Below are 25,991 nucleotides of genomic sequence, written 5' to 3' on the forward strand. Positions count from 1 at the left end.
TTAAAAATTAAAAAAAAAATTAAAACCTACCACGTGTGGTCGATTTTTTCCAACCACAAATTGTTGTCGGTTTTACCAATTTTTTTAGTAGTGCATATACATAACTTGAAATAAGCCATACCAACAACGTGTATATCATACATGGTTATGTATATGGTGTGACATAAAAACTCTCAGCAAAATCAAATATCATACATATACATACCTGTACTATGTATTAAATTACAAATAACATAATGCCTTCACTGTTTAAACAACTCTCATACATAACATAGTTATGCATATGGGTTGAAATAACAACTTATTTTGATACATGATTTCGAAGTATTTGACTTGGTATTGGAACTTTCCTTTACTTTGACTCGGCGTTGAAATTCCGTCAATACCCATTCAAGTATTTTCTAAACTTGTAGGAGAAGAGAAATTTCATGATATACTTATAATTGCTCACGAAAAATCAAGGTGGCTACGAAAAAGGATTTTACAGATGTACTAATTAAATGTATAATGAAAATGCTACACGAAACTCAAACTAAGTACAAGAAATTTGAGTCAAAGGTTAAAACAAAATGCTTCACACTTATTTTTCAATCAACTTTTATTCAATTGAGTTGTTGCATATGTATGAGAAACCAAGCTTAGTAAAGGAGGTTGTTGAAAAAACACGAATAATTGAGAGATTACTAAAAGTCTGTGTATGCATGAGTTCTTGAGAAAGACAAATATTTCTATCTTATTTGGTTGAGGTGTGTAGAGGAAAAAATATATATTAGAGATTCGAAAATATAAATATATTAGAAAACATATACAAGTCCAAAATGATATATTAGGTAATTTGACTCTTAATTACACTCTCTCTTAGTTTTTGATTTGAGTCATTCTTTGAGGAGCATTAAAAGTAAGAAAAGGGTAGGTGAGCTATGTACATGAAGTTAGATACTCTTTGAGGAACATTAAGAGTATGAAAAGGATAGGTGAGATATGTCTATGAAGTTTGGAGAGAGAAAGTGTCAAAAAGAGATTTTGTAATTACTTTAGGGGAAAATACTCAGAAAAATACCTGAATTTTGACCGAATTTGCAGTTGAGCATACTGAACTTTGCAGGGGTCCTATTACCCACCTAGACTTTTTTAAAGTGGATTTAATTTCCCCCTCCCTCGAATGCTATACCCAATTTTGGTAGATGGCGGTGTAATACATGCGTCAATCTCATTTTTACAAGTATTTTTTAAAATTAATTTTTATTTACTTTCTTCTCCATTCTTATTCTTTTCATCAATTTTTATTTGTTTTTCACCAAAATCTTGATTTCTAATTTTTGAAATTTGACTTTTATTTAGTTCATACTAAATCTTTTCCCAAATTTCTAATTCAAATAAAAAACTTTCTTCAATAGTTTTATTCAAAGAGAATGAAACACTTTTTCAAAGTTTCTTAATTATGCCCAAATGCCGGCGGCAGTGGTGGCTGTCGGCGGCTGTCGGCAGCAATGGTGAAATTAATTCCCTCCCGAATTTGATAAAGATTTGATTTTATTTTCGACCAAACGTAAAAGATGGTTAGTTTTTCAATTTTGCGATGAATTTTTATTTTTCAATTTTAAATTAGGTCAAATTGATGAAAATTAATTGGGTGTGTTGAAGATAAAAGAAAGAAGCACCATCGGAGCACCATTGCAGAGAAGAAAGAAAGTAGAGAGAAGAGAAAGATATTTTTCTCGATCAAACGTAAAAGATGAATAGTTTTTTAATTTTGCGGTGAATTTTTCTTTTTCAGTATTAAATTAGGATTGATGGAAATGAATTGAGTGTGTTGAAGATGATAGAAAGAAGTACCATTGGAGCACTATTGAAGAGAACAAAGAAAGAAGAGAGAAGAGAAAAATAAAAAAATAAATAAAAAATATAAAAAATTTAAAAATCAAAAAATTGAGGGGCTATTTTAAAAAAAAAAAAACAAACCTTTTTTTAATACTCTCACGCATCCAATGCGCGTGAATTATACACACTTGTTCAAGAGGACAGATATATGGCATTAAAATACGAAAAAGAGAAATCTAGGGGGTAATAGGAACCCCGCAAAGTCCAGTATATTTAACTTCAAATTCGATCAAAGTTCAGATTTTTTTTCTTGAGTATTTTCCATTACTTTTGATAGTTGAGATTTTATGTAATAATATAAACTTAGATTGTCGTTGTAAGTAATTTTTTCATATTACTATATTGAATCAAGAGACTATCAGAAACAACATCACTACTTCACAAAGATAAGGGTAAAATCTCTCCAGACCCAACTTATGGTATTACACTATATTATTATTTTTGATAGTAAATTCAGGGTGAATGATAATTAAATGTCGCATATATGATTTTTGTGAAAAGCTTATGAGTAAAACTTTACTAGACTTAGATATATATGTTAATCTACTAAAGATGACTAGTATTCGTTGCATTTGTCATTTATTGGCAAAAGGTTGACTTTTTCTTTCCAAAAAAATTTAAACTTCCATATAACCGCGGAGCTCTTTTAATCTCCAAACTATTTAAGGACTCGTTTGGCCAATCTTTCAAGCTTGTGCTTATTCTAGAATGACTTTATTTCAAATTTAGTTATAGCAAAAATACAATTGAGAGCTATAGTCATTGTTTTATAAAGAAATATTCAAATTCAAAATTTGCTGATTGATGGTGCCAAGAGAAATTAAATTGGTTCAGTTAATAATATTTTTTGGCTCATAAACAATTTATATTACCATAAATTGAACAAGTTTAATTTTATCAGCTCGGTATAGTTCTTTAGACCCAATTGGCCAATTCTGTTTTGCAGTTTCTTTTAAAAAAACAAAAAACATAAAAAGAAATAACATCTTTTAAATACACCTCACAATTAATTTTTAAAACCTTTCATAAAATAAATGATTAAGCTAATTCACATTGGATTCTTAAATTTTGCACTTGTTTCTCTAATAAATGGTGTTTTTTGTATTTTCAAAATTTCATAGAGGATAATTTACAAAAACAAAAAGCACATTTTAATTTTAATGAAAGAGAAGGTGCCTTTGAAGGGAGAGGGATAATAAAAGAAACGAGAACGAGAAAAGAGGGGAAAAAATTATAAAATGTGGGACCTATCGACGAATAAAATTTTTGCTAGCATTAATTGGTCACATATTTTGGATCAAATTTTGAAAATGTCTCTTCAAATATCTATTTGATCATAAAATTTGATTAGATTTTGAGAATCCGTTAGGCCATAAGAACTTTTCACTTTTTTGTGAAAAATTATTTTAGTGAAACTTGGGGTGTTTAGCTATGAGACTTTCAAATATTTTTTAAAAAAGTAAAAACAAGTTTTAATTATTTTTCACTTTTTTCCAACTTCAATTTAAACTTTATTTATTCTTACAAATGACCCTCATTTTTTTTTTTCAAAACCACCTTATTAATTTCATCCAACAATCGGAATTAAATACGTAACTATCACATTGCCCACTTCTCAGTTGAAGGTAACTTCAATTTTTTTCTTCTTCCTCAAATCTCCTCATGATACAACAAACCTTAAGTCGTCCATTTTTGTGACTCTTTATGGAAAAATGAGGATATAAAATTAGTTTAAAATTGAGGTAATTTTGATAATTTTTAAAAATTGAGGGTATAAAATTATATTTTAAAAAATCTTTCCAAAAGTATAAATAAAATTTTCATAAAGATATGGCCAAACACAACTTCAACTTCAATTTCAAATCCAACTTCGAAATTTTTTTTTTTAATATTCATGACTAGATGCCTAACTATTTTCAAGTTGCCAAAAATGTCTTAGACCGATTTTCGGGACTTGCACTCTGAAGACTTTAGCGCAGCGACAAAATTTTGCTCACCAAGAAAGGTTTGAGCATTTCCTCAATAACAAGAAGTCCTCGAGATAACACCCTCTTATCACAATAGGCATTGCAACCTCCATTATTTCCTTCTCAGCAAGGGATCTTTGTAGAACTCCGCCTTCATGAGGAATGCTATGAGACAACTGTGCATTGTCGCGCATTGTACTAATTTTGTCTGGTAGTATGATTATTGTGCAGGTGAGCAGTGTACAACACGGGAACAACTGGTCCAATAGAATGCTCATTCTGTTGTCCCTCATCATATATAAGCAAAGATGTGACAAATTTAAGACCTAGTTAAGCACAAATAGAATTTTCTCAAAAACGCAAAGTTGTGCTTTCTCACAAAAAAAATATAATGTTACTCATTTTACGGACGTAATAGTTTTCATCTTTTATTTTTTGATTCTTTGAGTCTTGTTCGAAAATAGTGATTTATTCTTGTAATTGTGAGTAAGAATCTTTCTTGAATGTGCTCAGTGTTGACTTAGGTAAAGTTAATTACCTAGATAGTTAGTTCGTAGAGGTGTGACAGAGTTGTCGTATTTGATTGTAATAGATGAATTACAAGTGACACGATTTAGAGTTGAGTGTGCTTGAATCTGTAATCGTGTGGTTGCTTGATTATAGTGAAGTTTGGAGAAATCTTGTGAGGACAGTTCATGGTTTTTTCTCCCTTGAACAATGAGGTTTTCATGTAAAATCTCTTGTGTTGTTTGTTTTCGCAAATTTTGTTTTAGTTTGTTTATTTTAGTTATCTAATATTCTCAAGGGACCTGGTCCCTTGTTGGTGGTGAATTCGTATAATTCAACATATTTATAATATATTAAGTGTGAAGGGTCTTAAAAGTGTTGTTTGAACTTTTTGCCCTTCATTAAAAGACTCCATTTTAGATAAAATTATTTTTATACTATGTATTTTAATATTTAATAATAATACTTTAAAGGCACATATAAAACATTTCCTTATTCAAATTATGTAATTAATATTTAGGAGTTCAAAGCTAATTGAAATTATACTTTATATTAATCCTAACCTTATTAAACACAATAGTAATTAGCAGTTCAAAATTTTTTAATAATATGCTAGCAGTTCGAAATTCTTTAAAAATACGCTTTCATACACTACCCTAAATATATGAGAAGATTATTTGAAATTCTATTAAATATTAGTCAATTAGTGTCCTGCTTATACTCGAATTAGCATATATATATATATATATATATATATATTTTTATATAGAGGGTTATCAACGTGCAAGCATCAACAAACAACAATCAATTTACGTAGTATGTCTCTTTGTGTATTTGAAAAAGGAGTCCTAAAATATATGTAAGAGAACAAGAGAAAAATACAAATTAATTTTGCCAAAGATTACTAATTGATACTATCAAATGGAATGGAAATGACGTCTAAATAACTAGGCAAATATTTTATTATATCAATGCACATAAAGTTAAGCTTTTCAAGTATGTAGAACTCCCTCCGTTATTCTTTACTTATCCATTTTTCTATTTTGGAATGTTTGGTAATATAATGATCCTTTAGGTCATTTTCTGTAATCTTGCTTATATTCACCGTTAGAGCTTTTTCATAGTTATACCAAGTCATTTATGACTTTCTGGACCCCATTTAAGCTATGTAATGCCAATTAAGCTTATGTGAATCTTTGAGGTTGGAAAGTTGACTTGTTTTCCATTATTCTTAGGTGGAATAGACTTCACTGCTCATGTTTAGCATGTGAATGGCTAAGAGTACTTTAGCTTAAGTGAAATACTTTAGTTGCTCATACTTAGAGTAAATTGGTCATAGTTTTAAATACTAGAGGAGGTTGCCTTAGTTCTAATGGACTTGGTGAAAGATCTTGAGTAAGAACTTCTACCTTAGGGCTTATGGTGGCTTACTATACATCTAAGAGTTGGTTTAGATACCTTAGCCTAATCCTAGATAGAAATTGACTTAATGTATTTCGGGGATTTAGATGTGGGCTTGTTGATCTACCATAAGGAAAGACTTATAATTAGTTTTCTTGAATCCTTATGCTTAGTAATTGACTAGACAATACCCTTTTGAGGCAATATTGGTGATTCTTGGTACTTGTTGGTTATTTGGAATGGTACTGAGAATAATGCCTAAGTGATTATGACCTTGTATGCCTTGTTGGCTAAAAGCTTATGTCAAGCTATTAATTATGTTATTGTGATTATCTAATGTTTGGTCTAATGAGTGTGCTATTAAATAATCCCTTGACTATAATATGGCCTAAGCTATAAATGATGTTATTGACCACGCTATGAATAAACTATACATTATGTCATGATTTATCCAGCGTTCATACTAATGATAAATTATCTTCAGGCCAATAGTATTCCAACGAATACGCTACTAATAGGCTATTGTTCATGATATCACTTATGGTTATGCCCAAGGTCTAAACGATTAGATTATGGATTTTGTAAAGATGAGTCATTGATTATACGTTTGATTAAGTCATTGTTTAGGCTAGTTTTCGGGTCGTTAACTATACTATTGGCCAAGTTATGATCATGCTTAATAATTATGCTAATAAATCATATGGTAACCTTCCTTATTATTGATATTAGAAATGATGATCAAAATGGTGCTAGAAGGTATGCTTATTGACTATATACAAGAATTATATATGGATTATGTTTGGACTCATGTTATGCTTTTGACTAGTAACCAAACTGGTGATTATGTTAGGAAGCCTTCTTGTTGCTAACAATATGAGTCTTGATACTAAGGGTTCTAAAAGGTAAATTTATTGACTACATGAGAAGCTATTCTACTAACCATGTTGAACCCATTAATACTTTGTGATATTCATGCCATGTATATTCATATATTTTTGGATAAATTGTCCTTGATAACTAATTATGAGATATAAAGGTATGTTTCTCCTTACTTCTCTTTCACTTTAGCCCTCGTGGGGCTTGTCATTTACTTTAGATCTCGTGGGGCTTGTTTTTTATTTTTGATATACTGATGTGATAATGATGTCTGACAAGGACGGAGGATATATTGATGTGATGATGATGCACGAAAAGGCCAGAAGATATATTGATGTGATGATAACACCTGGAAAAGTTACAGGATATATTGATGTGATGATGATGCCCGACAAGGCCCTAGGATATTATGATGATACGATGATACCTTACAAGACCGGGGGATATGATGATGATATGATGATACTCGGTGTGGTCAAATAATATTATAATGATAAATTGATGCCCGACAAGGCCGGAGGATACTATGATGATATATTGATACCCAATTCTGTCGGACGATATAATGATGTTATGATGATGCCCGGCAAGGCCGAAGGATGGTTATTGATATGCCTATGAGCATGTCTACCGGTTCGAGTCCGGCCAGCCCTATATATGGCAATTATATGTTTATTTACGTTCTTGTGTAGTTGAGTATAATGTTGACATTAGATGTGTCATTTATAGTCTTCTAATGAGTTAAGGCATAAAGTTGTATAGTTGTTGATTTAAGGATGAAAGATTCTTAGTGGTGGATATTATTTAAGTGGCTAATAGTGACCAATATATTTGTGAATCTTAGTGATAAAGAGGACTAGTGGCATTGATGGCTATTAATCGGGATGACTATTTTCTTATGTTGGTTAGTGATTATGGGTTTAGTGATGGTGATGCTTAGTTTCTATTGATGACTAAGTTTATGATGTTGATTAATCGTTTAATGAGGATTGGTGGATTGATGTTGCTAGTTTATAAGAGATGTTAGTTGAGAGACGAATAAGTGTATAAATTGTGATTTATGGTCTTTTATTAGATGGTGACTAGTGGTATTATGTTGGCTAGAAATAAATATTTGTTAATTAGAGAATATGGTCTAGTGGTGAATCTTGACTAGCTACTACTTTTGGCTAGTGAGTAAAAAATAGTTACTTGTTGATCCATGAATAATGATTATGTGATGAATAGTGGATAGATAATGACTAGAGATTATATGATGACTAGCGAATAAGTGGTTTAGTAATAAGCGTTGACTAGTTAATAATGAGTAAATGGGTTGTGTTGATGAGATAGATGATTATATGGTGGTATGGTTATGGTTACGAGTATATTGGTTTATGTTATTCAATTATGATTATTGTTGATAATTATAAATTTTTTGGCAAATGGCCGTTTGATGGGAATTGTGGAAAACCATGGATAAGGAGAAGTTGGTTTTATATATATATATATATATATATATATATATATATATATATATATATATATTAGAGATTTGATTCTTTTATGTCTCATGGATGTTCTCTCTGGTGGTACAGGATTCCGTGATGGGTTCTTTATTGTATGTCCTCTTGGGTGTACTCTCTGGTGGTATGGAATGCCATGATGCGTTTCTTTACTTATGCACTAGTTGGTGTATGGGCGCCAACTTTTTACTTGTTATTGCACTTTTGTTGCTTTATGATTTCGAATTATTTATTCTTTATGCTCAACAATATTGGCATGCGTTGATACCTTATATTATATTATTATTTTGATACTTCATGCTTGTTATGTACGGTGATATTGGCATGTGTTGATGCCTTATGTTATACTGTTATTCCGAATTGCTTACTTATTATATGCAGTGATGATGGAGATGATTCAGGTTCGATTCTATATCTTGACTTAGTTGTGATTATCTTGCACTTTATCATTTTTATATCATAATTTAGCTCAGTCAGCCGATGATGCCTACTGAGTACCCGTGTTTTGGTACTCATACTACAATTCTGTACCTTTTTAGTGCAGATACGAGTATTAGTTGTCACCGTTTATTTTGGTTCATGATATGATTGATTTTTGAAGGTAAGATGAGCTCTTGGAGTTTGAGTCACCCAATTTCCTTCCATCTCTTGTATTCAATCTTTAGCATTCGAGACATATGTATTAACTATTCTATATTTGGAATTGTATTGATTCTATTAGTTTCTCTTTTACTAACTCTACCAAGTTTTGAGATTGATATCTCATTTGACTATCATTTTATCTAGAATCCTTGTGTTAGAAATTATTGTCCTTAAATTTTTCCTATGTTGGGCCTTTCTTACCTAATTAACCTATTGCATCAGCTCTGGGTTATGGTATTGGCTTACCTACTGGTGGAAATTTTTAGGTGCCATTATGATTCATAAATTGAGTCGTGACAAATTGGTATCAGGGCCTACGTTTCTCCGGTATTGTTGGTACAAGAGCAAGTGTCTAATAGAGCCCTACAGATTGAAACATTGACGTTTGTTTTCTATCTTTGGGAGGCTATGGGAAATTCTTAGGATTCTTCCCTTCTCTCACCCATATCATGCTAACAATCTGAGTTGGCTAATAGAATATTATCTTGACTTTACTCTTTTGCATAAGGCCAACACACATGCTACCGATACATAAGACGAGGATCCTGCGACTAAGCCCAGGGAATCCTACTCCTATTATTGAACATGGATGACCTAGAGGTTGTGGTCAACCTAGATACGTGTCCTCAGGTTAGGATAGGCTGCCCTTTCCAGACCATATTTCTACACCCGAGGCAGAGATTCTTCTGCCACAGCCAGCGGTGGACCAGGGATTAGCCCAGGACCAACTAAGGTTTATTTCTTCAACAGTTCTCAAAGATCTATTAGTTCATTTGTTGGGTGTTATTGGTGGTATACCATTAGATGGTGCACAGTCTGCAGATCAGAGAGGTACTGCGACAGGGGCATAGCTAGTAGTTGTGGCTCCTAGAGTTGTAATTTCTCCTACGCTAATAGTCACCCAACCAGAGGTGGCCTATCCTATTATGTCTTCTAAAGAGGAGAAGATGTTAGAAAGAATCCTGAGATTAACTCTGTCGAGATTTTATGGTGCTCCTGGAGAAGATGCAAAATTATTCCTGACTACATGTGAGGATAGGCTTCATGGTTTGGCCTTATTAAGACTCTTGGTGTGGATTATGCCATATTTCAGTCAAACTTGTTTGCTCATCATTTGTGGAGAGATTTTATGGATTCTAGGAAAGAAGGATTTTCTCCTTTGTCATGGACTCAGTTCTCCGAGATGTTCTTGGAAAAGTATATGCCTCACAGCTTTATAGATCGATTGAGAGAGTAGTTCCCCAGATTATCCATGACAGTTGTGGAGTATGAGATAGTTTTCTACTTTGGTAGAGGGTTGAGACTCTTTATTTTCATGTCTCCTCAGAGTAGATATCCTCAACGTTCATCCTTTTTTCCTCAGATTCACTCGAGTTGATGTGTTCAGAAAGCTTTTTAAATTTTTGACGAAGGTCAGTCCGGTGCTAGTGATCACCCTAGTAAGGTCAGCGGATAGAATTTAAGGGGTTCATTTTCTGGTTTATCTAGATGTGCTGATCATTCTAGGTCATACAAATCTGTTGGTTCTGGTCTGGTCACTATTTATGGGAGTGCCCTAGTGGTGGGGCAATGGTTGGTTCATCTTAGAGTTCTTCCCTATTAGATCAGTTCACCCTTCAGTTAGATGAGTTTCTCTTGGTCATAGGGGTGGTTACAAAGATGCTCGAGGTAGTCCTCAGATATGCAGGACATGAGGTTGATTAGGTTCCCAACCAAGTGGAAGGCATGGTCAGTTATATGGAGTAATTGATAGAACCGAGGCTTCGACTTTGGATATTATAGTGAAGGTGTGATTTTGATGTGCCGCTAGCCAGCTCTTACTTTATTGTATCTCAGATCCACTTATTCTTGTATATATATATATATATCTACTTATTATGCACCACGGTTTGAGTTGTATATTGATTTATTATCTATGCCATTGCGCGTATCTACTCTCATGGGTGATTCTTTAGTAGTGGATTGATGTATTCTGATCGGGTGTTGTGACTGTTAGTGATATTGATACTTATGTGACCTACTATTCTGATTATGGTTGATTTTGATGCGATTTGGGGCATGGACTGAATATCTCACTATCATACAGTCATGGACTATTTTACCTCGATTGTTTCCTTAGCTATGCCTGACGTACCCCTAGTCATGTACAGAGAAAGATTATCCGCGAGCCAATAGGGTTATTTCTTATATTTGTGCTAGGAGACTTATCTCTAGGGGTTTCGAGTCTTATCTCGCTTATTTTGTAATTCTAGTGTTGAGAGTTCGTTGCTTGACTCTGTTCTTATTATTGTAAGTTTCTTGATAAGTTCCCTACCGACCTTCTTGGTAATTCCCCTTTCCATAAAATTGAGTTTGCTATTGACTTTAAGCGTAGTAGCCGACCTATTTCTGTGGCACCTTACCGTATTTCTCCTTGTGTATGTGTATTGATTATAAGAAACTTAGTAAGGTGATGGCAAATAATCGTTATCCTATGCCTCAAATTAATGATTTGTTTGACCAGCTATTGAGTGCAGCCGTGTTTTATGAGTTTGATTAGAGGCTTTGTATGGTAGGAGATGGCATTCTCCTGTTCGATGGGTTGACCCCCTGTGGTGCAGATATGCTTCAAGAGTTATTGGATAGAGTTAGAATGATTCAGCATAGACTGAGAGCGGATCAGAGTAGGTAGAAGGCCTATGCAGACCGCAGTCCTTGTGCCTTGATAATTGGTATTGGTGACCGTGTATTCATTCACGTATTGCCTATGAAGGGTGTGATGAGGTTCGGAAAGAAGGGTAGGCTCAGTTCTAGATATGTTGGACCCTTTGAGATTCTCTGCGCTGTTGGTGACGTAGCTTATGAGTTCACTTTACCTTCAGATTTTGCTGCTGTCCATCCAGTTTTCCATGTCTCCATGTTGCAGAAATATATTCCTGATCTGTCTCATGTGCTTAGATGGGACTCAGTCAAGTTAGATAAGCACTTGACATGAAGGAGCCCGTGCTTACTTTGGCTAGTGATGTGAGACGGTTGTGCCCTAAAGAAATTCCAATTGCTAAGATTTCGTGGAGGCCCTGCCTAGAGGAAGAGACTACGTGAGAGCTCAAGAGCAAGATGCGGGCCCAATATTCTTACCTGTTAGAGACTGCAAGTGCATCCCCATCTCTAACTTTCAGGGATGAAAGTTCCTTAGTAATGGATGTTGTAATGACCCTTTAGGTCATTTTCCATAATCCCACTTATATTTTCCATTAAATCTTTTACATAGCTTCTCAAAGTCATTTATGACTTGCTGGAATTGATAGTTCGCTTACTAGGTAGTTCGTTTGGTTTTAGGCCTAATTCCTCGTTTAGAAGTTTTCGTTGGTTTCAAATGGCCACCGATAAAAATTTACAATTAAACAACCCTAGATGCAAATTCTGACTGCTCTAAAAGCTCTAAAACATCTATTTTTGGCTAAAAAGACCCTTGGTTTGGGTCCCAAGACACCCAAGTTCATTTCGACCAATTGGTCGGAAAGTGAGAAAATTGGTAGACATGGGTGTGGGGCCCACAATTGGTCTAACCAGTCTCGAATGGAAAATTCAACCTCACAAATGCGTTCAAAACTTTGAATTTAGCGGGGTTACATAGTTAGTTTGCGAAAAATGGAGTCCGAATGAGTCCAGGAGGTCAAAAATAAGTTTTGACTTTGCGAACTCCTTTGGAATGAATGAGTCGAGGAGGTCAAAAAGCCTGCTTGGGCGAATTTTCGCTGTTTACCACTTCCTTTGGAACCTTAGAAGATCTAAAATAATTTGGTAACTTCAAATTGATTCTTAGGGGTGATTTAGAAGCTTGATCAATGTGTGCGCGGGCGTGTCCACACACACACACACACATATATGTATATATTTGTGATTAACAACGGATTTGAGGTAAGAATCCTTTCATTTCATGCTCTAATTTCTTGAATTTTGACCAAAACCCCAATTGGATTATGGGCATAATTTTAGAACAAATAAGCTTGGTTTTTACTTGATTATTGAGGGTTATGATTTCCTAATAATATTTGAATATTGGGTTGACCTTGAAAATGTGGTTTTCGTATGTGGGACCCATATGGGAGTTTTTGGTGTCGCTTTTGGAATCGAAGCACAATGTTGCAATATGGGTATAAAATTTCTCAAAATTATGTGTAGATTGTGCTTTTTATAGCTTGGCACCTTGAAGAAGCTTCTCGTGAAGATAAAGCTAAGGTTTAGCGGTTCATGAGCTTTCTTTGGATTTGAGGTAGGTTAGGCTTATCCCTTGTTAGATTAAGCTATTTTTTAATGTAATTGTGATATCTTGTTAGATTGGATGGGTTTTAAGTATTGGTTTGATGAAATGTAAGATTTGGGTTAGTTAGACCAATTAAGCTATGTGAATGTTAGAGGTTGAAAAGTTGACTTGTTTCACATTATTTTTAGGTGGAATAGACTTAGTGACACGACCCGAACAAGGGGCTTGTCATAATGGGTATCTCAAGTCCAACAAGGACCGGTGACCACCCTCGATAACCATTCAAACCAACCAAAACATACCTTGAGTCAGATGAATTCCAAACACATAACAAGATATAGTTATTCAAAAAGTAATGACCTTGGGACAAGTATATACCCAAGACCAACCCAACTAAGTCAAACCATCACAAACCCAATAAAAAACCATACTATAATCATTTTATTTCATAACATACCCAATTCCACAGTTTGTCCATACAAAGCCTATAGAACAATCAAAGAATATCTGGTCGGGACATGCCCCCGACCATAGCCAAAACTAATATCCAAGTCTAACTAATAAAGACAAAAGAAAACTCAAAGTAAGAAATGGAGCCTTCTGAATTAAGGAAGCTCACCACTTCCAGTCAACACAATTTGTCCCCAAATCCAAGTCATTGAGTAGGAGGTGTAAGTGTATGACCAGTCCTTGCATTGCGTGGGGATACAACGTCCGAAGACGGTTAGTTGTTGGAGCGCTATCATGTAACTCAGGGATAAAGATAAAGTAATGCTATTATTCAAAACCAATCAATGAATGCTTGTAGCCAATGGAATACATACATATACATATATTTCATGCTGGGATAGGAAAAAAGATTAGCATGAACTATGAAAACATTAACTTGGTCTATGTAGAATACCCGTCATATACGAAGGCACCCACAGGCTATATGGTCCCAGATATCCCCTAGCTGGAAGGTACCCAGTACATGTAGCCGCACGAACCAAAGAATATCTATAACCATATATGCCAATATGGGGGACTCGAACCTCCCAACATAATTAAGGTGACGTAAGAACCAATACATGTATTAAGGGGGACTCAAACCTCCCATTCATATATTCATCTGGGGGAATAGAACCACCCAGTCATATAAACACACGCACCAGCTAGCACGGTTTCCAGTATTAGTCCTTCGGACTCCACTTTCATGACCCGATTACATATCCCGCTTTAAAGACCAATTAAAACATCCATTACACATACACATCCATTAAACTAATTACTTACCAGGGCATCCCATTGGTATTGTAATACCAACACCACTTGCAAGCGTAACACAAACCATTACCTTTATTAATCAATTGTTCATTTGGGACTCGAACCCATTGTCTAATAAAGACATTATTTCCATTCAATGTGTTGGGACTTGAATTCATTTATCCAATTAAACCACTAAGGTTTCAATTCAAATCAATATATATCCAATAAGGACTTCACAAAACCATTTACCAATGATTCACAATATTTAGTCTAAGGCCTTAGTTCAAAACACAATTGAACAAGTGACTAGCTTGTTCTCTTAGACAATTTCACAAAAACATTGAGGGCATACCATTACCAAGACCAAAACCGAAGTAAAAACCATCAAGTTTAGGATTAACCATGACCCAATTGTTAAACCACGATTACCAATCACTCATATGTGAAAAATTATCTCTAAAACATGTGTATTCACAATTTAAACCAAGAGTAAACAATACTTAACAATATGCAACAAATCCCTCAAAATTGGTTTTCAAATCCACCATTAATGATTCATAAACAAAGCTTTAAACACATGATTTTCATGAACTAACAATGAAGGAAGAGTCACATGCCTTATTCACGAAGATTAACGGAGATATATTAGTCTTTAAGCCTCTAGATGAACACCTTGTAGAAACCCTAGCCCAATCTTCTTAAAAGCCTTAAGAGAGAGTTTTGATCTTCTAAAGTGAGTAACGAGAGGCCAAAAAGAGTTATAGGACGTGGGGTATCAAGGGTTTCGGGTGAGAAATCTCTAGAATACCCTCAGCTTAAAAGATGTAAAAATAATGCAGATGGGTATGGTTTTGACCCCTTACCCTAAATTCATACCCTAGACAGAAAGTTGGACTACCATTCTATCCAACATAGGACTTCATGATCCAACTCGTATCAATATAATATGACTTGTACCCTATAGTCGTTCCCTAGGCAGTACATGATCAAGGATGAATACTATTTAACATATGATTAGTCCTACTTTCTCGTACCATCTCCATACAACTCGTAGGGAGTCTTGTCGTACCTTTGACAGAAAATGACCTAGTACACACTATTTATCATATGACTTGGGCTCCTAAGTCGTTAGCACAAAATATGACTAGTACGCTTGAGTCGTATAGTTCCGAGAGAGTTCAACAACTTACGAAATTTCTATGGGTCAAGACTCAGGGTGTCTCAATTCTCGCTCACTAGGATCATTTTTCCTTAAATGAAGGGTAAAGGCAAGCACAAGCGCGAGTTAACACATTATTACCCATCAAACTTCCCTTTAACAAAGTTAGATAACAAAAACATTAAGGAATCACCATTTCCTCTAACAAAGTCAGAAAACAAAGATGATAAGATTATCACATACCTTAAGCACGAATATTCGCAACGGAGAGCAAATGCGGATACTTAGACTTTATGTCTTCTTCCGCTTCCCAAGTAGCTTCTTCAACCTTATGGTTCCTCCAAAAAACCTCTATCGAAGCCATATCCTTCGTCCACAACCGACAAACTTGATGATCCAATATCTCAATCGGGACTACGTTATAAGATAAGGAATCTGAAATACCCAACTTTTCCAAAGGAAGAACCGATGAAAGATCACCTACATACTTCCTCAACATAGAGACATAGAAAATCAGATGAATGGAGCTCAAACTGTAAGGCAACTCCAACTCATAGGCAACATTACCAACCATTTTTAAAACCAAATACGGACCACCATACCGGGAACTGAGCTAACCCTTCTTACCAAACTGCATCACTCCTTTCATGGGAGACACCTTCAAGAACACCTAATCTCCAACCTTAAACTCTAACTACCTATGCCTCACATCCGCATAGGAATTTTGGCAACTTTGAGCGGCTTTCAACCTATCATGAATTTCCTTTACCTTTTCTAAGGCTTGGTTAACCAAATCAGGGCCAAATAACATACCCTCAATGACCTCATACCACCTAATAGGAGAATTACATCTCCTACTATACCATGCCTTAAAAGGAGCCATACCAATACTAGACAGATAACTATTATTATAAGAAACCTCTATAAAAGGCAAATGGTCAACCCAACTACCACCATAATCAATCACACAAGCACAAAGCATATTTTTCAATGTCTGAATGGTCCTCTCCGCTTGTCCATCTGACTGCGGATGGAAAATGATACTAATGCACACCTTAGTTCCCAAACCTTTCTAAAACAATTGCCAAAAATGAGATGAGAATGGAGTACCATGATAAAAAATAATATAAATCAGAGCACCAAGCAGGTTCACGATCTCTGTAAGATACAACTTGGCATAATCCTCAGTCGACTAATTAGTCCTCACATGCAAGAAATGAGTGAACTTGGTCATCCTATCCATAATGACCCAAATTGAGTCATACTAATTCCAAGACCGTGGTAGATCGATAATAAAATCCATATTAATTACCTCTAACTTCCATTTGGGCAACTCAATATTTGGTACAAACCTTCAGGTCTCATGTGCTCAACTTTCACTTGTTGACACACCATGCACTTAGCCACATAGTTATGCACATATCGCTTCATATCATTCCACCAATAGAACTCCTTAAAATCGTGATATATCTTTGTGGAACCAGGATAAATAGCATAACATAACCCATGAGCTTCGACAAAAATCCTTTGCTTCAATTCATCGACATCAGGGATACATAACCTACCTTGGTACCTTAAGATACCATCACCACCTATCGAAAAGTCAATAACCTTTTGCTGACCCATATTCTTCTAAATATTCATCAAGTTAAAATCCATATCTACTTTTCGTTTATCTTATGATAAGAAACGACTGCGATACCTGATGCACAACACACCACCATCCTTAAAGTTCGTGAGACGAACTCCAAAGTTAGTAAAATTGTGAATGTCTTTCACCAACTCCTGCTTATCCTCATCCATATGAGTTATACTCCCTATGCATAACCTGCTAAGAGAATTAATACCTACGTTAGCTTTACCTGGATGGTAATAGAGACTCATATCGTAGTCCTTTAACAACTCGAGCCACTTCCTTTGCCTGAGATTTAACTCTTTCTGAGTAAATACATACATTAGGATCTTATGATAAGAAAAAATTTCAACATGCACCCCATAAAAATAGTGATACCAAATTTTCAATGCAAACACCACAACTAACAATTCCAAATCATGGGTCAGATAGTTCTTCTCATGAACCTTCAATTGTCTGGAGGCATAATAAACTACCTTACCATGATGTATCTACACATAACCCAACCCAACCTAGGACGCATCACAATATACCACAAATACCTCCATGCCCTCAAGTAAAGTCAAGATCGGAGCAAAAGTCAACTTATCTTTTAGCTTCTCAAAGCTACCTTCACAAGCTTCAGATCACAAGAACTTTACCTTTTTCTGAGTCAATTTGGTCAATGGAGTATCAATAGAAGAAAAACTCTCCACGAACCTCCTATAATTCCCAACTAAACTAAAGAAGCTTCGAATATCGATTGGAGTAGTGGTCCTAGGCCACTTCTTAACCACATAAACATTTTGAGAATCCACCATAATCCCTTCACTAGACACAACATGACCCAGAAAAGTTATGACATTCAACCAACATTCAAATTTAGAGAACTTAGCATACAACTGCTGATCTTTCAAGGTTTGCAATACAAGACGAAGGCGATCGGCATAATCCTCCGCACTTTTAGAGTACACTAAGATGTCATCAATGAAGACAATCACAAATAGATCTAGAATTTAGTGGAAGACCCTATTCATCAAATCCATAAATGCAGCCGGATTATTGGCCAACCCAAAAGATATTACTAGAAACTCATAATTACCATATTGGATCCTGAAGGTAGTCTTAAGGATATCAACTTCCCTAATCTTAAGCTGATGATAACCCAACCTAAGATCAATATTAGAGAAACACATCGCACATTGAAGCTGTTCAAATAAGTCATCGATCCTGGAAAGAGGATACTTATTCTTTACAATCACCTTATTCAACTGACGGTAATCAATACACATCCGAAGAGAACTATCCTTCTTACACACGAACAACACAGGAGCACCCCAAGGAGACACACTAGGATGGATAAAACCTTTATCTAAGAGATTATTTAATTGCTCTTTAAGCTCCTTCAACTCAGTCGGAGCCATTCTATAAGGAGAGATAGAGATAGGGCGAGTGTCTGGAATAAGATTAATTTCAAAATCAACTTCCCTATCTGGAGGAACACTAGGAAGATCATCAGGTAAAGTCTCTGAAAACTCATTAACCACAGAAAAAAGTTCCTGAGAAGGACCTTCCGAGTTAAAATATTTAACCTGGACCAAATTATACAAACACCCTTTTGAAATCAACTTTTGAGCTCTAAGATATGAGATGAACCTTCCCTTAGGCACTAAAGAACCCCCTACCCATACAATGACCGGCTTATTAAGGAATTTAAACATTACCTTACTGGTCCAACAATCTAAATAAGCATAGCACGAATACAACCAATCCATCCCAAATATGACATCAAAGTCAACTATATCTTACTCTATCAAATCCACAAGGGTTTCTCTACCACTAACAGATACCACACACCCCTTATAAACTCTTTTAGCAATCATAGAATCACCATTTGGGGTAGATACATAAAAAGTGTCCGAATAAACTCAGGACAAAAACCAAAATGCACAGCTACAAATAGGGTCACATAAGAAAAACTAGACCCTGGATCAAGTAAATAGTACACATCATGGGAGACGAGTTTTAACATACTAGTAATGACATCAGAAGATGCCTCAGAATACTGACGAGATACAAGAGAATATAAGTAATTTCGGCTAGTGCAGGTACCAGAAGCAGAAACAGATGCAGAAACAACACTCTTTGGTGTAGGAATAGATGAAGAGGAAACAGGAACCTTGTTAGCCTAAGAAGCCATTCCAGAATGATATTTACGTTTCATGACTAATCTGACCACAATAAAAGCATTTGTTCTTCCTTTTCTTAGTGAACCCATTGTGAAACCACCCACGAAATATACAAGAAGGGTGGGATTTAGCCGACTGAGCCCCACTAGCCTAAGATTGGGCACTTTATGCCTGGAATCCATCATGCTGCAACCGAAGATCAGCCAACAGATTTGGGTAGGGAGCACTAGACGTGGATAAAGAACCATAACTACCCCACTTCTTCTTTGTCCATTTACCACAATCTCTATCACTTTGGTCAGAAGGCCTAAATTTCTTTCCATTCCTCTCACTAAACTCAGCCTGCTTCCTTTTCTCTTTCTCCACTTGCTACACAAACATAATCAACCTAGAGATGTCTATGTCCTTGTTCAGCAAGGAATCCTTACTCTCTAAGATCAGCTCACGGGATAACCCAAAAGCAAACTTTCTTATCGGGCCCTCATATTAGATACCAGTTCTGGAGCATACCTAGACAACTGATGAAATTTCAAGGCGTACTCCTTGATAGACATCCTACCTTGCCTCAAATTCACAAGCTCTTCTATTTTTACTTCTCTCAACTCCTGAGGAAAAAATCTATCCAAAAATGCACTAGAGAAATCCTCCTACAAAGCAAATCTAATATCCTCTCCTATCGACTGTTTCCACTCTTCGTATCACTGGTATGCTATATCTTTCAATTGATAGGAAATAAACTCAACACATTCAACCTATGAAATATGCATAACCCAGAAGATCTTTTCCATTTCATCAATGAAAATTTTAGGAATCTTCTCAACCTTTTTACTAGTAAACATAGAAGGATACAACCTCATAAATTGGCCAACTCTAGTGGCCTCAGAAGAACCCACAGCAACACCATCAGAACTCGACTATTTTGACTGAGGCACCACTACTTGAGTCAAAAAGGTAATGGAATAACGAAACTCAGTATTAGTAGCCTCTCCTTGAGATGACTGGGTATGAGTATCGCCCTCAGGAGTAGGATCAGTGGGGACAGGTGGAACCCCACAAAGATAGTCAGATGCAGTGACCCTTGACCAGGTATTGACCTTAAAAGTTAGACGAGATCCATCCATATTGTCCCCTGATGGGATCGAATGGTTTATATGATCCATCAGATCTTCTTGGAGGCATGATCTAAAAAATTAGCAAATAGAAATCAGAAGGATACAAGACCTTAGACTCTATAGCTCGACGATAAGACAACATGAAAAGGGAAACATTCCTAAATGTTTTATGGATTCTCTTATATAAGTGTGGCACGCTACACACCCATAAAAGAGACTCTACTTGATATGACTTTGTGAACACCCAATTGACAAAGAAGCTAGGCTCTGATATCAACTTGACATGATCTGAACTAGGGTCACGTTGTACTAAGTATCTCAAGTCCAATAAAGTATGGAGACCACCCCCGATACCCAATTCAACCAACCAATATATACCCCGAGTCAGATGAATTCCAAACACATATCAAGATTTAGTAATTCAAAATTTAAGACCTTGGGATAAGTCTAGATCCGAGACTAACCCAACCAAGTCAAACCATTCAAAACCAAACCAACAACCATACCATAATCATTTCATTTCATAACATACACAAGTTCACAATTTGTCCATACAAAACCTCTAAAAAGATAAAAAAAATTCTGGTCGAGACATGCCCCAAACCATAGCACAAATAATATCTATGTCTAGCTAATAAAGACAACAAAAAACTCAAAGCAAGAAATTGAGCCTTCCAAATTAAGGAAGCTCACCACTTAAAGTCAACACAAGATATCCCTACATCAAAGTCACTGAGCAGGAGGTGTGATAGTATGACCAATCCTTGCATCGCGTAGGGATACAATATCTTAAGACGATTATTAGTTGGAGAGCTAACATGTAACTCATGGATAAAGATAAAGTAATGTCATTTTTCAAAACGAATCAACCAATGCAAGTAACCAATGCAATACATACATATATACATATATATCATACCGGGATAGGGAATAAGATTAACATGAACTTTAAAAATATTAACCTGGATTATGTAGCATAACGGTCATATACCAAGACACCCACCGGCTATATGGGCTCAACTCTCTAGTAGCTGGAAGGGCCTCAATACGTGTAACTGTACGAACTAGAGAATATCCATCATCGTATATGCCTATATAGGGGACTTGAACCCCCTGCATAATCAAGGTAACTTAAGCACCAATACATGTATTTAGGGGGACTCAAAAATCCCATTAATATATTCATCAGGGGGACTCGAACCACCCAGTCATAAATATACTCGCACTAGCTAGTGCAGTTACCAGTGTTAGTCCCCCAAACTCCACTTTCACGACCAGACTACACATCCCGCTTTAAAGTCAAATTAAAACATCCATTACACATGCACAACCATTAAATTGATTACTTACTAAGGAATCCCATTGGTATCATTGTACCAAAACCACTTGCAAGCGTACCACATGCCATTGCCGTTATTAATTAATTGTTTATTTGGAACTCGAACCCATTGTCTAATAAAGACATTAATCCAATTCAATGTGTTGGGACTCAAACGCATTTAGCCAATTAAACCATCAAGGTTACAATTCAAACCAATATATAGCCAACAAGGCCTTCACAAAATGTTTACCAATTATTCACAATCTATAGGCCAAGGCCTTAGTTAAAAACACGATTCAATATGTGAATAGTTTGTTCTCTTAGATAATTTCACAAACACATTGAGGACATAACATTACCAAGACTAAAATCAAAGTAAAAATCATCAAGTTTAGTGTTAACCATGACCCAATTGCTAAACCACGATTACCAATCACTCACATGTACAAAACTATAACAATACTCAACAATATGCAACAAAACCCTCAACATTAGATTTAAAATCCCCAATTAATGATTCGTAAAAAAACTTTAAACATATAATTTTCATGAACTAAAAGTGAAGGAAGAGGAACATGCCTTATTCGCGAAGATTAAAAGAGAGATTTTGGTCTTTAAGCCTCTAGATGAACACCTTGAAGAGACCCAAGCCCAATATTCTTAAGATCTTTTAGAGAGAGTTTTGAGAGTGTTTTGATCTTCTAAAATGAGTAATGAGAGGCCAAAAATTGTTATAGGACGTGGGTTCTCAAGGGTTTGGGGTGGAAAATGTCCAAAATACCCTCAGCTTAAAAGCTGTAAAAATAATGCTGGTGGGTATGGTTTGGATCCCTCGCTCGTACTCACATCATACGAGTGGTTCCCTCCATTCGTACCCTAGGCAAAAAGTTAAACTACAATTCTATCCAACATATGACTTCATGGCCTAACTCGTATCAACATCATGCGATTGGTACTCTATAGTCGTACCCTATGCAGTACATGATCAAGTATGTACACTGTTAAACATATGATTGGTGCTACTTTATTGTATCATCTCCATACGACTCATATGGAGTCTTATCATACTTTGGACAAAAAATGGCCTAGAACACACTATTTATCAGATGACTTGGGCTCCTAAGTCATTAGCACAACATACGACTAGTATGCTTGAGTCGTATGGTTCCCAGAGAGTTCAAAACTCAGGAATTTCTATGGGTCAAAACACAGGGTGTCTCACTTAGTTCACTATTTTTTTTGTTTTATGAACCTTACTCTAGTAAATTTCAATACCAACAACAACATATATCCAATGTAGTCCCACAATGTGGTGTCTGAGGAGGATAAAGTGTACAAAGATCTTACCCCACCTCAGAGTTGATTTTTGGACTATCATATCAAGCAAACGATCAATTGCATATCTAGCTATTATGTTGAGTTTATTTTTCAGTTATCGTATCCTTATTTAACTTATATAAATTATAGAATAATTATATACTTCAAAAGGAATAAAATAAAATAAAAAGTAAACTAAACTATTGAATTGTCAAACCTTTTGCTTATTTTTGGATGATGCACCAATGCCTATCAAAATTATGGCTATCGAGCCAAAAAAATAGCAAAAGAAAGCTATTGTCTACCCTACTCATATGTTTGTTACACAATCTGCTATTTCAAATATACCAAAAAAACAAAAATATCACGAAATCAACGCAATGCTCAAAATAGAAATTCATTTTTTGGCACAAGTTACTTATGTAATTTGGTAAAATGGAGTTAATATCTAGTCATGGTGATAATTTTATATAATAATTATTGTAATTTAGTTTGTACATTGATAATATCTTGTCCAAATATAATTGGCATGAAAATGTATATGATTATGAAAAAAAGTAGTAACAAACTATAGACAAAAATCTCTATCGATTATGAAAATAAAAAAAATTCAAACCTTTCTTTGCATTCAACTCTAGTCAAGGCCTTCGACATAGCAAGGTAAAAGAAACGTGCAAAAAAAACTATTCCATAAACCATTCAGATATCCGAAAAGTAAGAAACAACGAAATCATCAATTGCACTTCTAGCTCTCTAAAAAATAAAAAATAACCAAATCATTAAGTGAACGTCAATTGCATATCAAGCAAACCATCAATTGCATATTTACCTATTATGTCGAGTTGATTTCTTAGCTATCGTATCCTTAATTAACTTATGTAAATTGTAGAATAATTATATAATTAAAAAATAATAAAATCTAAAAAAATAAAATAAACTAAACTATTGAATTGCCAAACCCTTTCCTAATTTTTGGATGATGCACTAATGCCTATCAAAATCATGTCTATCAAGCCTTAGAAAGAGTAAAAATAAGACCTATTATCTACTCTATTCATATATTTATCACACAATTTATTATCTCACACATACAAAATAACAGAAACATCAAAGAATCAACGTAACACTCAAAAATAATATTCTTTATTTGGCACAAATTACCTAAGTAATTTGGTATAATGGGGTTAATATCTAGGGTTGATAATTTTATCAAATAATTATTGTAATTTAGTTTGGACATTAAAAATATCTTATCCAAATATAATTGATATGAATATGTACACAAAATTTAGTAGAAAACATTAGATATATTTTTAATGATTATCAAAATAAAAATAGTTCAAACCTTTTCTTACCATCAATTCTAGCCAAGGCCTTTGATATATTAAGGTAAATGAAACGTGCAAGAAATATTATGCCATAAATCACTTAGATTCTTGAAAAATAAGATATAACCAAAATTTTAACAAATAATAATAAGTAGATCACGTCAAAGAGTAACATAGCCTAACAAAATTTAGTGAAACACACCAAAAAGTCATCATACATACTTGTTGAAGCAAAAGCTAAAATTCAAATGCTGCAAAAAAAAAAAAAAAAAAAAGATATAGGAACCTTATTTATTCACAGTAAGTATTCCAATTAAACAGCTATCCCTTCGTCTATCTTTATTTGTCTACTTTTCTGTTGGCATAAAAATTAAGAAACAAGAAATGAGGGGTAATTTTACCATATTTTCCTTTGAAATAATAAATTTAATGCTATGAAAAATACATTAGATAATGAATCGTATTTAAAGATAAGGTAAATGTAATGACCGTTTTTTTTTTATAAAATATGTGAAATATGTATTTTTGTGTTATTTGACTATTTTACCCCCTTTTCATAGTTGCATTATGGTATTTCTGCGGTGTGGGGATGATCAATATAATTTTCAGTGTCTTTTGGTACCATTTATGTGATATTGTGGTTTTTGATGGCTTGAAGAGTCTTATTTTGGACTTATGTGGATATCTTTTGATTCGTGCGATGGATGGTAAAACAGACTATGTCAGTAGCTTTAAAATATCAATTTTTGGCTAAGTAGACCTTTGGTTCGGGTCTCGGTGCACCCGAACTCATTTCGACCTATTGGTCGAAAAGTTGGAAAATTTGGAAATATGGGCCTGGGATCCTCATTTGATTGAAACGGCCTAGGATGAGAAATTTGACTTTACCAACAGATCTAAAACGTCGATCTTAGGGTGGTAACATATTTGGTGTGATTTTATGGCTTTTAAATCTCATTTCGACCCTCGATTTGGAAAATTAAAATTTCGGGTTTTGGGGGTCAACTTTTTAAAAATGACATTTCTTAAAAATTTGATATCATCATTGAATTCGGATCATCGAAGTTACATAGTTCATTTGCATATATCGAACTCTGAATAAATCCCTGGCACCCCGTCGAAGTCCGTTTGGACTTTGAAAAATCTGCACTATAGCTTTTTACCCCTTTTTTTGGGCTCATTTTCTCCATTCTTTCACCTTACCTCTTGAAAGTTAAACCCTAAAATAATGCGAGAGCTTAAAAGAGAAGCTCACGTGAGCTTGGCAAGCTAGATTAACATCTATTTTTTTATTCTTCTATGGATTTAAGGCGGGATTTATCCTTTCTTACTCTAATTCTTGATTAATTTCTCAAAACCCCAAAAAGATCTTAGGGCTTGATTTTAAAATCTAATTTCACTCTTTTTCACTTGAATAATATTTTAATCTTATAATTACTAGTTTTTCATCAATTTAACATTCAAAACAACTCCGATTTTTATTTTAACTAGGATTTCAAAGAATCTACCCGGTTAAGCTTAAAATAGTTTTTCTTCAATTTGAACCTCATTTTTTAAACTTAATTTGACTTGAATTTTCAGGTGTAGGTTCCTAAAAATATGAGAAACACATTTTGAAGTAAAGTTATGATTTTTTCCTTTTTTGAAAATCTGTTTTGGGGGTCTGTTGTGACCTCAAAT

The sequence above is a fragment of the Capsicum annuum genome, chromosome 4, assembly GCF_002878395.1.
Source record: "Capsicum annuum cultivar UCD-10X-F1 chromosome 4, UCD10Xv1.1, whole genome shotgun sequence".
NCBI classification, from domain to species: Eukaryota; Viridiplantae; Streptophyta; class Magnoliopsida; order Solanales; family Solanaceae; genus Capsicum; species Capsicum annuum.